This window comes from Oryctolagus cuniculus, chromosome 1, assembly GCF_051225735.1.
Source record: "Oryctolagus cuniculus isolate XC-2025 breed Fujian yellow rabbit chromosome 1, ASM5122573v1, whole genome shotgun sequence".
Taxonomy (NCBI): domain Eukaryota; kingdom Metazoa; phylum Chordata; class Mammalia; order Lagomorpha; family Leporidae; genus Oryctolagus; species Oryctolagus cuniculus.
The window spans coordinates 122,755,023-122,771,673 of NC_142867.1; the positions used below are offsets into that span (position 1 = coordinate 122,755,023).

At 40.9% G+C, this 16,651-nt stretch overlaps 1 protein-coding gene across 7 annotated transcripts in view; it reads right to left on the reverse strand.

Moving 5' to 3' along the window:
• Positions 1-16,651, reverse strand: part of ARHGAP32 (Rho GTPase activating protein 32) — a 318,906-nt gene that overhangs the window by 54,936 nt on the left and 247,319 nt on the right. The window contains exon 1 of one of the 7 annotated variants that reach the window (XM_070048335.1): positions 2,480-2,873. The exons of the other annotated variants lie outside the window; for them this stretch is intronic. The gene's annotated coding sequence lies outside the window, so the exon portion shown is untranslated. Of the gene's footprint in view, positions 1-2,479; positions 2,874-16,651 lie in introns of those variants that run through there. 7 annotated transcript variants of the gene reach the window in all.

The window sequence follows — 16,651 nt, forward strand, 5'->3', positions numbered from 1 at the left end:
GGTCCTCAACTTCTGAAAATTTATATTCTACCAGATTTTGGTGCTCAAAAAGCAAAATCCTCAGTCCCTCCAAGAATCCCTGAGCTTAGCTTCTAATTTTTAAGTCAGAAATACAAGTCATTCAGCCTTAGATTTCATTCCCTCCTCAAGTATAAGTCCAAGATTTTCTTGAGGTAAATTGAATCTTAAATTATAACAGACTATTGAGGTTACTGTGGAACCATAAGGCACAGAATCACTTTTGATCAATGCATCATAAACAATTTTTCAAGTATGAGAAAACAGTTCTCTGCCTGATGCAGGTAACAGCTGCAAGGGGCTGCCACAGAGAAAACGTCTGCGAGCAGCCCAGGAATGAGGCTCTGGAATGTGGACGCCTGTATCAGTTTGATGTCTGAACATTCCAACCTCAAAGGGAGGAAACAGGTATCCAAGAAATGTCATGTATACTCCATGCTAAGTTAAAAATAGCACTGACAGTAATGGCTCTTGATTGAAAAATGGGAAGCTACCAAGTTACATAAGTCAGACAAGCTTCCATTTACTGAAGAGAAAGAAGAGGAATGCAAATGAATGATACTAAGGCTTCTGGAAAACAAATCTATAGTGAATTTTAGAAAAAAAAATACTTTACTGGGAAAAAGAGAAGCAGACAACACGCCACAAACTGCCATTTCAGAATAAGCCAGAGGCTAAATAAAATTCACTTTGGATGATGGAATGCTGAAGTTAAACTGTATCTCGTCTGCAGGGCTGAGAATGAAATCAAAGCTGGACAGTTACAACATGGAAGACAGGAGGCAGACAGTTACAACACCAAACCAGCCTGGCATGTTAGAGAGAGCTTTCCTACTCATAGCTCCCTGGGGAAATGGTCAGAAGGTTAAGGGAGAACTCTGTCATTATCTACCTTACACATTTATGTTTCCAGAAGCTAGAAGGCTCAGATTTAGATTTTTAGATTGATAAAAAAGAGTTTTATCCTTTTGCTGTTAAAAGTAATAATCACTCATTTTTATTTAAAAATTAAATAAAAATTAAATTAAAAATTGTAACAATAAATGCCGTTGGGTTTGTTCTTCATATAGAAAACAGAAACGATGTAAGGTTGTTTTTTTAACTTGGTGACTTTACCACTTTGGTTATTATATAAAAGGCTATGACTAATTTCATTTCTAAAAACAGAACAAAGGGAAGATTTGCATTTTACCAGAAGGAAGTAGGAGGAAACATGAGGTGGATATAAATTCCTGACACTGAAAGTATTTTAACACCAGAACGGGATAGAAGATACAGGTTACAGATTTTTTAACTTGCTAATAAGACTTTTTACACTGATGGGGCTCGTACTGTTCCCACAATGAACCTGACTCCGTTTTCCAGATCTAGTTTAATTTAACGTAGCTCTGCATCCTAACTCCAGGACTGAAGCCATGTTGGGAGGGAGCACTCCACGAGGCTCCTGCTCTCACTCTCACTCCTCCTCCTGTAGTTTTCTTAAAGGTAAACTTAACCCAAGAGAGTTCAGATTTCTGCATTCTGCCAAGTACCAGTCTTACATAAGACTTTTAAAAAAAAAAGACGTGACAGCTTCAAATCAATATCACAGGAGCAACAGGTGCTTTAAAAAAATGGCTAGGAAAAAGAGCCCTGAATTCTGAAATTCCTCCACTTATGGTCGTGAAAACTAAAATAATGATGTCATCCTAGCAACAGTGTAACAAACATGAAAAGAAAATATTCAATTTCTTGACAGGGCTGATTTGTGGTTCACAGAAAATTCTGTTCTCCCTGTTATTTAATGGAAAGTAATTATTACCCAGGTCTAAAGGAAGCAGCATACAAACATGGGATACTTACTACCTCAGGGGCAAAAATCCCTGAGAGGTAATGCAAAATATTTCGTGGATGGAGATGGCCATCCTCACCAATGCCCGTGAGGAGTAAAACACCGTATCTGAAGTAAGAAGAGCAGAAGGGCTGCATTCCTTGTGGTAATCTAGGAAGACACTTTATACAGCTTACCAAATACTTGCAAATAAGTCAGCATTGTCTATTTTGCTGTAATCAGTAATTGAAACATTACTAAACCATCAGTAGAAAGTGTAAACATATGATATACACTGAGTGCTTAAGATGTAAAGAAAGATATGTTCTTTTAACATGAACATTCCTGTTATATTAACCTCAGGTCTATTAAATAGTAAGAAATAAGCTGATGGGAAATAGTACACAAACAGGTATTTCCTGAAACTGCATAGGAAAACACCTATTGTGGTACAATCAACAGAACCCTACTTCAAAAAATGGTCATCTCTCTACAAACATGACAAATATTAATGCTCAATTACACAATTCTAGATAATTAGGTAATTAACCTAAATTTAGCTTAGAGCAACCAACCTAACCCACCCGAATATAATCTAAAAATAGTGTCAGTTGAGACAAATATTTGAACAACTGACTGAGCTCTCCTTACCTCTTGCTGTGGTACAAGTTTTAGGATGAATACTTAAATTATTCCAAATGACTGTATTTAGCAGTAGACTCAACAGCTCTGCCTTCCGCGCAAAAGCGTAAAGAATGAGTCATAATCACGTGGGCTCAGACCTCCTCCAACACAGGGCAACTCCAAGTCAGGTCTCCAAGGCACAGGCAGGGTCGGCTCTGTTCGCAGGGCCCCTTTCCAGCAGCACTTCTTGTGGCCGGGTTCTCTGTTCTTGATGGAACCCAGGGAGCTGGCTGGCTGGTGGGGGAGCTCTGTCTTCAGGAGCTTAATCCTCCTCTGTCAGCAGGGACTGCCTCACAACCCACAGGAACGCCCCAGCCTAACTCACACTTGCAGAACAGGCTTCACCAGAATAGCTCCGCCCACCTGCCTCGCACAGGTGACTGTTTCCTGTGCAGAAAACGCCTGGGTGACATTGATATTTTATTATGTCTTTTATCTTTTAAAAAGTTATGTGCTATTTAGTTGTTTATATCGGCCAAGTGTGTGGGAGACAGTGTATACAATAAAAATGATAGCACACCAGGCCCAGATAAAATAAAAACAGTAATTGATCAAGTAGGAAGTATTGCCAGTGGAAGCCTGAATCGTTTAACAGCATCAGGCTAAGAAAACAAACACTTTTAGTATCTCTGCTGATACTGAGGTGTGATCGCTATTCTACTAACACATTTTTTTAAAAGCACCCATTTACACAGCCTCTGTGAAAAGTTCTGAGAAAGACAATAATCACACACACACACACACGCACACGCACACACACACATATTAGGAAGAAAAAAGGCGATTTCTTCAGCTTTGAAAATCCAAAATTAATCGAATTTCCCCAAGTGTGGCCTCTTCCTCTGCACACTCCTGGTGTTCAGCTAGCTGAGCCTTCCTCGGGCAGCACTAATCTCTTCTGCTCTACCAGAAACATGCATCAGCAAAAGTGAAAATCTGTGGCAACTGCTAGCAAACTAGATTCAAAAACCTCACATCTGTGACTTTTTAAGAACACTCCTATTAGTGATTTGCATAAGTGCAATATGTTGAAGAGACTCAATATTTATACCAAACAACTGAATTGACAGTGTTAATTAGAACTATTTGAAGAAACAAATGAACTGGGAAAGACTGACATACTTTGTTTCAAATGACTTCTTACTGATATTAACATAAATTCCACCTTCATGTATGTTTTAGCTAACAAAAGGACATCAATATTACACTACTTAGTATGTGCCAGACACAATCCCAAGTATTTACAGAATTCTTCACCATAACTCTGTGTAGTTGATTCTATTAGTCATCCCACCTTACAGGTGAGGAAACCAAGGCAGGGAGATTAAGCAAACTGCCAAGGCTGCACAAGTGATCTGCAGAGACAAGATCCTCACTTATCATGCACCAAGCCAGGATCTGCTGCTGCTACTGCTGCTGCTAGCAGAATTTATTCTTTCCTTCCTCTCTGAGCATAGTTCTAAATACAATTGTTGATAATGGTAGGCCACAATTTAAAAGCAAGGAATTAGTATGATTTTATAACATGAAAGACCATGGAGAAGTCCAGTATGTGGCAGGAACAAAACAGGCTAGCTTTTACCAATGGAACAGGTGTTGTTTTTTGAAGTTCTTAAAATTCATTCACAGAAGAGAAAGCAAAGACACTGTTCTTTTCATCAATTTTAAACTAACGTACCCCACCTTCACATCCCCTTCCCTTGGTCAATATTGAAAACAATAAGGGGAATAAAAAGCAGGAAGAAGAGAGGGAGATAGAGCAGGGAGAGAGAGGAGGAGAGAGAACATGAAAAGAAAAAAGTACATACTGTGGAAAAGCCACTCAGGGAATATTTAGTACAATTCATAAGTCCCCCATATTACCTAATATCTAAGAACAGACAAGAATAAAACTACATTTCACAACAGTCTGCCTGAGTGTGGGAGAATTATACAATTAATGACAGTAACTGTCACCTGAAATCCAAAAGGCTGCTCTCTAGGTCATATAAAATGCATGTTAGGAAAACGATTCCATGCAAAACTGGCACATCTGGAGTGAAGTCTGTACTGTATTTAAGTGTATTGTGACAACGTCAACTTCCTCATCTTGATGAGGTATTATATAGTAATGTAAAATGGTACATCTGGGAGAAGTTGAGTGATAAGTACCTAAGAATTCTCTACTATTTTAGCAACTTCTTCTGAAATGAATTATCTCAAAATACAACGTTAATAAAAGTCTGTCAGAAAAGCTTTAGGTGTGTGGTCTAGTGACTGCTTGCGGATAAGCGAGGGCATCTGCATCTCTGCTTGGTAACAAAATGTTCATGGGCTCTCTACTAATGGGACTGGGATGGTGGGCATGGGCAATAAAGAGAACTCACTGGAAAGGCGGCAGCTACATTCTAATCATTCTATCATAAAAATTAGCTGAATGACTCCAACTCTTCACAGTGTGTCTGGAAAAGTTACCAGCTCCATGGCCAAAATACACCCAGAATCTGATCAGATCTGCTTCTCACAGCTGCTATACCAGTCTAAGCCCAAGCATCTCTTGCCTGGCTCATTTTAATGCCTCAGTTTCTCTTTTTCCACTTAGGTCAGCAACCAAGGCAGTCCCTTTAAAATGCAAATTTGATCAAACAACTCTTCTCAAAACCTTCCAGCACCTTCCCAACTCCACATAAACACAAAAAGCCTCACAGAAATACAAAGGCCCCAGAGAGGAGCTGATCTCTCCCCTCTTGACCTCACTGTCACCTTTTCACTCTGTTGGAGCACACTTGTCCACCCTGCTGATCCTTCAACAAGCCGGAAACACATTCAGCTCAGCAGCATCCCACTTGCCGCCCTCTCTCTGGAAAGCTCTTCCCCCAGGTATGTGCATGTCTCCCTCTCTCGTCCTCTAGAGGTCTTTGCTCAAAAATAACTTTCTAATGAGCACTTGCCTGGCCACCCTACCCTCTTCTGAAATTATGACCACACATGCATCACATCCAAGCACGTCCTAGTCTCTGTACCCTTTCTTGGCTGTGCTTTTCTCTATACCACTTATTTATCACACTGTATATTTTACTTCTTTGTTTACCCCTCTCCCTTTCATCACACTTGAATGTAAACACGGAAATGGCAGAATTTCTGTCTACTGTGTTCACTGCTTTAGTGATAGCACTTAGCATGCGGCCTGTCCAAAAAAAAAAAAAAAAAGGCTGGTTAAGGCCTACTTTAAGCATTGGCCAAATGACACAGAGATTAAGGAAACATTTTTGACAACTGCAGGGAAGTTGTTCATTTTTATAATTATCAATCAAGAGCTATTCTGGCTTTGGAAATGCAGGTGGAAATGTAATTAGGACCCGTAGCACTGGGATCACCTGGCAGCTTATCAGAAATGCAGAACTCCAGTCCCTTCCTAGATCTACAGAATCAGGATCTACGCTTAACAACGTCCCCCAGGTGAGCTGGGTGAATGCCTTGAGAGCCTTCACACAGGGCAAGGTAAGTTTTCACAGGCAGAAGAAAAGATTAGAGGCACGGGAAGGAGGCCCAAAGTACGCTGGGAGAAGAGTAAGGAGAAGTGCTACTGAAGCTGAATTACATAAAATGGGAGAAAAGGGTCCAGCGCTGTGGCACAGCAGGGTAAGCCACTGTCTGAAGTGCCAGCATTCCATATGGATGCTGGTTTGAGTCCCAGCTCCTCCACTTCCAATCCAGCTTCCTGCTAATGCGCCTAAGATACCAGTGAAAGATGGCCCAAGTGCTTGGGCCCCTGCATCCACATGGGAGACCTGGAAGAAACTCCTGGCTCCTGGCTTCAGCCTGGCCCAACCCTGGCCAAAACAGTCATTTGGGGAGTAAATCAGTAGATGAAAGAAATCTGTCTCTCCCTCTCTCTCTGTAACTCAAATAAATAAATTAATCTTTAAAAATAAGAAAAAATATGGAGAAAAATAGGTCACCAAGGTAAGTTGGTTCTGATTTTTGTGAAGCACTTTAAATTCTAAAGATTTTATATGTAATTCTGGTACAGGAGGAAATCGTTAACGTTTTCTGAAGACAAGGGTTACATGATAAAAGTTACAAGTTACATTCTAAAATTTGAACCTGTAAATATTAGGATGGGTTAATTCAACAGGCAATAACTGCATACACATCTTATGGAAGAGACAGAGATGAAAGAGACTTATTTGTCACTTGTGAGAAAAGCACAATTCTATGAACAAATGAAATGACTATTACATTAGATCATAAGTAGTAATGGGAAGGCATTAGGGAGGGATGGGTCAGTAAAGCTTTCAAGGAACAAACAGATTATAGTCTGAGTCTTGAAACCGGAGAACACCACCAACTGGCCAAACTGGGGAGACAGGGCATTTCAGGTGGAGGAAGAGCAGGACCAAAGGGAAGGCTGTGAAGCCACGTGGCATGTTCAGAGAGCAGAGAAGTAGATCCCAGCTGAGTACACGGGAAGCAAAGATTAAAACACAAAGGGGGGGGGGGGGTGGCAGCTGAAAAAGTCACAATAAAATAGAGTTTAGAGCCATGAAGTAAATACGTTTTTACATTAAAGAGGCTGGCACTTGGCAATTATGTTCTGATGCCCACGTAACATGTCAGAGTCCCTACTTTGAGCCCCAGCTCCACTCCCATATCCAGCTTCTGGCTAATGTGCATCTTGGGAGGTAGCAGATGATGGCTCAAGTACTTGAATCTGGATTGAGTTCCGGCTCCTGGCTTTGGTCTGGCCCAGATCTGGCTAGTGCAGGCATTTCGGGAGTGAGCCAACAGATGGGAGAGCTCTCTCAATCTCTCTCTCTCTCTCTCTCCCATCCAAATAAAAATAATTAAAAGAGGCATCAGAAAGGATGATGGTTAAAAACAAAACTCACAGCTTTCAGCAATTCAATCCCTGCTCAGTTTAACTCATCTTTTGCCCCCATTTCTGTTCCGTTCATATAAGACTTGTGGAAATTCAAATACATTTTATTGGCTCCTATTATAACAAAGGCACAAGATGTTAAATAAATACTTGTTCTGAGACAGAGAACAACAATGTTTGTCTCTGGTCAATAGTCTAAAGTGGGAAGAATTCTGGGTTTTGACTTAATGAATCACACATGAGTTAATCTAGTCATGTACCCAGGACAGTGCCTATCGCTCCCCCACTCGCGGAGGAACGACACCAGACCCTACGCTGTTCTCTTTCCCCGGCCCTTCCCGAATTTGCTCCCCGCCTCCGCGGAGGAGCGGCACCAGTGAGCTCTCCGACCTACTCTCTCAGGGGGGTGCGACCGCGCATGTTGGCTCTCTCCCCCTTTTAAGGGGTTGGGCCAGGAATCAGCCAATTAACGACACAGCTGTGTAAGATTTGTTTACTCTCTCTCAGCGCCATATGATGGGAGATCAGATGCATAGAGTTAGTCTTAATAGTCTCAGTGGTCTAGTCTAGTCTCGGTAGTCTCAATACTTATTTCGCCATGCTGCGGGAGACAGGCTCTGCTCCCCACAGTGCCCACTGTGCAGTGAGAACCACCAGTTAGTGTTAGCTGTGATTACTGTGCTGTGTCCCGCAGCACCCGATTTCTGCAAGCTCCGTTTGTGAAGCCTCAGGCAAGTCTTTGAAGCCTTCTGAGTTGGGGTAGAGAGAGTGGGAAAGAAGTACTGAGATTAAAGTCCAATTTAAACACAAGTACTCATAACTCTAAAGTGCTTTACAAATACACAGTAGGCTGTTTTCCAACTGTTTTTTGCTGATGCAGACTGAGGAAATAGCTCATTCCTTTGCAATGTATTTGGGGAGAAATTTCCTGCAGCGCTCCAGCATTTTAGGATTTCTTTGATTCTTTTACCAGTGCCTCCTTGGGCACTGATTTTAGTATGTGTTTTTTTTTTTTTTTTTTTAAATAAAGATCCCTTTATTTGAAAGGCAGAATGACAGAAAAAGAGGAAGAGACAGAAAGAAAAGGATCTTCCTTCTGCTGTTTACTTCTGAAACAGCTGCAAGGGTCACACCTAGATCAGATTAAAGCCAGGAGCAAGGAACTACATCTGGGTCTCCCACAGTAGTGGCAGGGACCCAAGAACTTGGACCACCGTCCAGTGCTTTCCTAGTCACATTAGCAGTGAACTAGATCCAAAGTAGAGCAGCTGGGACTTAAACCAACACTCTGACGTGGAATGCAGGCAACGCAAGCACCAGTTTAATCCCCTGCACCACAAATGGGGCCCTCCACACCTGATTTTAAACCAGCCTTCAGCACTCAAGTATCTGTCCAATGGGAATATACTGAATCCAACACTCCCAGTGGGGTAAGAAGCAACCAGGACTTTTTCAGGTGACACGTAAATATGTGGTCACTTCACACTGAAGTGACATGTAAGGAAACGTGGCTACAAGCGAGCAAAGTGCTGAAAAGTGAAAAAAAAAAGAAAAAGAAAACAGAAACAACCCAGGAGCAAGCAAGTGAAAAATAAAGAAAAAAACATTAATTGGGTAAAACTGCAAGCATAACAACAACAACAATAAAAAAGCAAGATACTGGAAAACTGCTTTTCTAAAGAACATTGAAAGGATATTTTTAAATTTTAAAATCAGTTACAAATTCGGGCTGATTAGTTAGCTTATAATTTATTTCTTTAATATAAAGATTTCATCAGCATTATACCTAATTACTAAATCTTCCTCCAAAATTAAATTCCTAGGTAATTTTATGCCTATAAACAATAAAAATCAGCTATCATCAAAAAAAGACCACAAAAATTTATTAAGTAAACTCTATTTATTCAAAGACAGTCATCATCCTCTCTATAGTTAATTTGTTTCAGTGATACACCGGCACACAGATTTTATCAATACATAGTATTTTAACTATCTAAACTAAATAGACCAAGTTCTGACACTCATGAATTTAAGTAAGATGGTAGACAAAAATAAATGTAAGAAAATAATAGCTGACATTCATCAGGTATCCAGCAATCTTAAATGCCTAATGTTCAAAAGAATCTTGCCTCAGTTTTTAATATAAGGAAACTGAAAATCAGAGAAGCCACATGATGTACACACAGACAGTGAAAAAGGCCACCAGGATTAAGATCCCAGGTTGGCTGAGCTGCAACCCTTCAACCAACTACTTTTTGCACAGGCGTGCAAGTTCAACACCTGCATTAGATCTACTGTCATAAAAGTGTCCATTGTACAGGATGGTTGTATTAAGAGAAGGACCCTTAGGGAACACAAAAAACTCAACGACAAACAATCCAACTTACAAATACATAAACAATCTGAATAGATATTTCTCAAAAGACAAACAAATGGCCAATAAGTACATGAAAACACACTCAACATCACTAATTATCAGAAAAACACAATTCAAAACCACAAAGACATGTCATCTCATCCCCAGTCAGAATGGCTAGAAACGAAAAAGACAAAAATTCCCATCACAAAGAAATGATACATGTTTAAGAAAATGGAAAACATTAATAATCTTAACTTGATCATTACACATCGTATATACATAAACAGTTATCACACTGTGCCCTATAAATACATATAATGTCAATTTAAAAAATAAGACTCATAGAAATTACCTACTAGGACAAGGTAGAGTTAAAGGGGGAATACAAACCATTTTTAAAAAATATTGTATAAAGTAATACATGCTCAGTAAAAGATTAAACAATGCAAAAGCAAATAAAAATATGAAATGTCTCTTAATATATAATCCCACTCCAATTTTTAAAGCATATCTACTTCTAGATCCTCGTCTCTGAACTTACAATGGGATCATATTATTCTGTGATTTGCTTTTTCTTTAACAATACATGGGAGACAAACACCCCTTGGTTAGTATAGAGGCCTCTACTTTCTTTTTGATGGTTGCAAAGTATTTTACAGTATGGTAGTATCAAATGTATTTTAAAATCTGATTTCCAACATTTGTGTATTAAAGAGTTACTTTCTCAATGAAGATAAACACATGGGCAACCAGCACATGGAAAGATCCTCAACATGGTTACATTCTGTACAATCGCTACTTATCAACAGTACTCCAGACACCTCTCTTGCTCATCCCAATCATCTACTACTCCCTTCTTTTCTCCAGAGGAGTTGCTGCCCCAACTTCAAACACAACAGAACACTATTGAACTCTAAAGGTTTTGAACTCTTTAAATGTAGGTATCTGGAGTATACAATAGGCTTTTCTCTCAGCATTTATTTTTGAGAGATTTATCCACGTTGTTTCATGTAGATGTTAATTCCTTCATTTTTCATTGTGCAGAGAAATCAACTGAATATATACACATTTATTTATCTATTCCACCATGGATACTGCCTTAATTTTTTTTTCAGTTTTTGAGAACTGCTACTATTAAAGTTGCTCCGAATGTTTCTGTACATTTCTCTTGGTCCATGCACATGAATTTCCATTTATAGCTAGGACTGCAAGGTATGTGTGTGTCAACTTCAGTCTATAATGCTGAACACTGATCATCCCAAACTACACACCCATTAGCAGGGTATGAGAATTCCCATTGATCTCCATCCCTGACAACTTTGTTACTGTTGAATTTTAACCATTCTGGTACAACACAATGGAGAGTCAAAAAGGCTTTGATTTGCATTTATCTAAAGGCATTATTAGCTGAACATCTCATCATGTACTTTTGCATTTGGCTATTTATTGTGAAGTACCTGAGTGTTCATAAACTGTAAAGAAAATATTAGTCCACTCATTCTTTTCTTAATCATCTTTCTTTTCTTAGCATTTCTGTTTTTTCTCTTAGGCTGAGACACAATTATACCTGTTTATGTGGTACAATGTGATGTTTCAATACATGGATACATTGTGTAGTGATCAAATTACAATAATTACCATACTCATCACCTCAAATATTTATAATTTTTATGATTAGAACATTAAAATTCCTTCTAGCTATTTTGAAATACACATTATTGTTATAGTCAACCTACTATCCAACAGAACTCTAGAACTTGCTCCTCTTATCTAATTGGGACACTGTACCCACTGACCAAACTCTCTCCCCCTTCTCCTATCCATGACCCTTCTTGGCCTCTGGTGACTACTATTCTACTCTCAAGTTCAATGAGATCAACTTTTTTAGATTGCACATAAAAGTGAGATCATATAATATCTGTCTTTCTGTGCCTGACTTATCTCACTTAACATGATATTCTCCAGGTTCATCCATACCGTCACAAATGACAGGATTTCATCCTTTATTTACGATTTCCATTATATTTACATACTACATAATCTTTATTGAGTGATCTGCTGAGGGACACTTAGGTTGATTCCTATCTTGGCTACTGTAGATAGTACTACAATAAACATGGGAGTGCTGACGCCTGTTTCACATATTAATCTTATTTCCTTTGAGTATATATACCCAGTACTAGGTTTTCTGGATCACAGAGTAGCTCTATCTTTAATTTTTAAGGGATGTTAAACAAGTTGATGCTAGCTATTTTGGAAACTTTTGGGAAATGCACCTATTTCCTAAAAACAAATTCATAAAACCTAGAAAAACTTTTTTTAACAGTCCCACATATATTTTTTAAATTATTTATTTATTTATTTATTTATTTATATATTTTGCATGTATCTCATAAATACAACATTAGGAACTCTACCCTCCATACCTACCCTCCCACACACTCTCCCAGCCCTCTTCCTCTTCCCTCTCCTGTTCCCCTGTTCCCTGTCCTGTTTTTCTTTTCTTTTCTTTTTTTTCTTTTCTTTTTTTTTGATAGGCAGAGTTAGACAGTGAGAGAGAGAGACAGAGAGAACAGTCTTCCTTCCTTTGGTTCACCCCCCAGATGGCTGCTATGGCCGGTGCACTGCACCAATCCAAACCCAGGAGCCAGGTGCTTCTCCTGGTCTCCCATGGGGTGCAGGGCCCAAGCACTTGGGCCATCCTCCACTGCACTCCCGGGCCACAGCATAGAGCTGGACTGGAAGAGGAGTAACTGGGACAGAATCCGATGCCCCGACCTGGACTAGAACCCCGAGTGCCGGCGCCACAGGTGGAGGATTAGCCTAATGAGCCACAGTGCCAGCCCCTTGTCCTGTTTTTCACTAAGATCTATTTTCATTTAACTTTATATACAGAGGATTAACTCTATTCTAGGTAAACAGTTCAACACTTAGTCTGAAAAAGAAAAAGAAACAAGAAACAACAACAACAACAACAACAAGCTGTTCAACAGTCCAGACAAGGGCTCTTCAAAGTTATTGCATCTTAAAGGTGATTTCGAGCCTTTTTTTTTTTCTTTCTTCCCTTCCCCTTCCCCCTCCCTCTTTTTCATTTTAGAAGCTTAATTATCTTTTAAAAAGAACTCAAGAATGATCTATCTTTTGTGAGCTCTTAGACATAACTGTAACTTACGCGACACAAGAGTATCTTCCACTTAATACACCAAAAGGAAGTGATACTTGAGAACAAGTTTTACTATTAAGTTTTGTGATACAGCTCCTTGGGGACAGAGGTCCTGCATGGGAAGTTAGTGCACAGTGACTCTTGCTGTTTATTTAACAACAGTTCCATATATATTTAAGAAATTAAATATATTCATAAAATCTCCATCAGAGGTAATTGAAGGTCTGAATAGTTTCACTGGTAAATTCCACCCAATATTTACAGAAGAAATAATAGCACAATAATTCATTCTTTTGGAAGACAGAAAAGGAACAAATCTTCTCCAACTCAACAGATTAACATAACTTGATATCAAAGCCTAATGACGTTGGCCAGCGCCACAGCTCACTAGGCTAATCCTCTGCCTGCAGCGCCGGCACCCTGGGTTCTAGTCCCGGTTGGGGCACTGGATTCTGTCCCGGCTGCCCCTCTTCCAGTCCAGCTCTCTGCTGTGGCCCAGGAGTGCAGTGGAGGATGGCCCAAGTGCTTGGGCCCTGCACCCGCAAGGGAGACCAGGAGGAAGCATCTGGCTCCTGGCTTCGGATGTGCACAGTGTGCCGGCTGTAGCAGCCATTTTGGGGGTGAACCAACAGAAGGAAGACCTTTCTCCTTTTTGTCTCCCTCTCTCAATGTCTAACTCTGCCTGTCAAAAACAAAAAACAAAAACAAAAAACACCTAATGACTACAAAAAAAAAATCACTGAATTGTAGTCCTGATTAACAGGTCAAAAAATCCTTAACTAAATACATAGCAAAACAAATTTAAAAAAAGGAAAACTCAAATATGAGTTACTGTATTTGTCTTCTTTCACTTCTGTGTGTCTGTTCCACTGCTGAGATTCATACTTTGTTTATTTTCATGACAGTCATCATCCTCTCCCAACGTAGGACTCATTTACGCACTTCCTGTAGGGCCAGCCTGGTGGTGTGAATTCCTTCAGTTCCCACTCATCATGGAAAGTCTTTGTTTTTCTTTCATTTTTTAAAAAAAGATTTATTTATTTATTTGAAAATCAGAGTTACACAGCGGAGAGGCAGAGAGAGAGAGAGGTCTTCCATCCGTTGGTTCACTCCCCAGATGGCCGCAATGGCCAGAGCTGCACTGATCTGAAGCCAGGAGCCAGGAGCTTCTTCCAGGTCTCCCACGTGGGTGCAGGGGCCCAAGGACTTGGGCCATCGTCTACTGCTTTCCCAGGCTATAGCAGAGAGCTGGATTGGAAGTGGAGCAGCTGGGACTCGAACTGGTGCCCATATGGGATACCAGCGCTTCAGGCCAGGGCATTAACACGCTGTGCCACAGCACTGGCCTCTCCATTTGTGAAGGGCAGTTTCTTTCTTTTTTTGAGTATAATATTCTTGGCTGGCACTTGTTTTTCCTTCAAGACTTAAAGACATTTCATTCCATTCTCTCCTAGCCTGTAAAGTTTAAGCTGAGAATTTGCCATTAATCTAATGAGGACTCCCTTCTATGTGACTCAACACTTTTCTCTTGCTGTTTCTAAAATTCTCCTTTTGTCTTGTATTTTCAAAGTTTAACTTTAAGATGGCTCAGAGAAGGTCTTTTTTGGTCAAGTATGTTATGGATCTTTTAGGTTTCTCAGAACTGGATATCCCTATTCTTTCTCAAGGTTCATAAAGTTTTCACCAATTACTTCACTGAATGGGTTTTCTATGCCCTTCCCTTTCTGCTGTTTTTCCAGGTATATTAGCAGGGAGCTGGACTGCAGTTGGAGCAGCCAGGAACCAGCACCCATATGGGATGCCAGCACTGCAGGTGACAGCTTCAAACATTATGCCACAACACCAGCCCCTGATCTGAGGTTTATGAGCTGCTAAATACCCCAGCCTTTCAGCTGGGATTTTTGTGGAAACTGATAAGTGATTCTCAATTCAAAATTCATATGGAAACACACAGAAAAGAATATACAAGCAATCTTCAAAAACAAATAAGTGGGAAACTTATTATAATATATCTCAGGATTTATACTCAAGGATGGACAAATACATCAATGAAACAGAATAGAGTCCAGAATCAAACCTGTGTATGTGTGGATACTTGATTTATGACAAAGATAGCATTGCAGAGCACTGTCAAAAGGACAGTCATTTCTACAAAGAGTGCCAAGTCATCTTGCTGGATATTTGAATATAAATTCTTTTAAAAAAAATCATTGTTTTTGAATTCTGTCAGCCAATTTGTTGATTTCTACCTGTTTGTGCTGTGTTGCTAGAATTATTATATTTCCTTTAGGGGTGTCGTGTTGCCTTGCTTTTTCAGGTTTCTTGAACCTCTACATTGGTTTTTATCCATCTGGTGGGTGAGTTCCATCTACCCGTTTTTAAGGCAGCATTTTTGTAGCAGAGCACCTTCTGCTTGGTGATGTATCCCAGAGCCCTGACTGGATGTGCTGCACTGCTCTGGTTCCAGGTGGGTGCTTAGATGCAGCATCTGAGCAGCTTCTTCAGCTGTAACCAACGATGGTGGCATCTGTGAGGATCTGTGACTTAGGTGTAGGGTAGTGGGTGGGAAGCAACCCTCTTAGGAGGGAAGGGTTCACTGGCAGCTCTAGATGTGGTACACCCAGCTGTGGGTGTGGGGCACCTATCAGTTTCCACAGGTTCTGTGAGAGCAACACCACTCCTATAGGATCAAGTGAGTGAAGGGCTGTGAGCCCAGTTGCAGAGTGGGGTGTCTACCAGTGTATGAAAACAGCACAGGGACCAGGCCACCACACTGTACTCAGATTAGACAGCGGTCAGTATCTAAGGGCTGCCTGGTTAGTATCACAGGGCCTCAGGGGCTGACCTGCACAGGGAGGTCTGCCCAGCTACCTCCCAGGGCTGAATCAGGTGGGTGGGGCCAAACTTTGGCTTCTCAGGGCCTCACAGAACCAAGCATCTGAGAACAGGCTGCTCAGTTGGCCTCAGCACCAGGTTCTCACACAAGGGATGACTGCTTCCCATTGTCCTTGGTGGGCCAAGCCACTGACAAGGGGTTGCTTGACTGCTTGTTAGGGCCATGGGTGGGCAGGCAAGGCCACTTGGCTGCTTCTCTGGGCAGACCTGCTCAGGCTTATTGAATGCTGATTCCTGGGACTGACAGCATGGCAGTGCGGCCTCCCAGCAGTTTCTAGGACAGCATGAGGGTGGGAGGGGCATGCTGGCAGACTCCTGAAATCAACCATGGGTAATTAGGAGCCACCTGGAATTTCCCTGGACATCAGAGGGAAGCAAAGGCTGCCAGAATGTTTTCCAGCCAAACTAGGCTCAGAGCCTTTGAGGGCCAAAGGATTGTCTAGCCAAAAAATTTTCACGTGTGTGTATCATGAATAGAGACTGCCAGTCTCTTGCTTAACCCTTCCCCAACTGATTTAATTCCCTCTTGGCGTTGGGTTGGTTTTGAGTGATGGAATGATAAATGCTGTGTGTTTATAAGGTTCTTCATAAAGTCATTAGTATCTCCTTGCTCTGCAACATCTGGACCTGCACTCACTTGCTATCTCACTTCCCAGTGGGTGGAATCTTCCTTGGCACTGTGTTGGCCATGGCTCGAGGAGGAGTCGTGGATGCAGTCTATTGGCCACCAGGCTAAGGCAGTTACAGAGGCTCAGTTTGCAGGACAGGGCCCGTGGGGCTCTGCCCAGCAGAGGTTCACCATGGCAGACCTAAGGCTGGACCTGGTGCTGAGGCCAGTTAATAAATTTCCTCTCCTTTCCT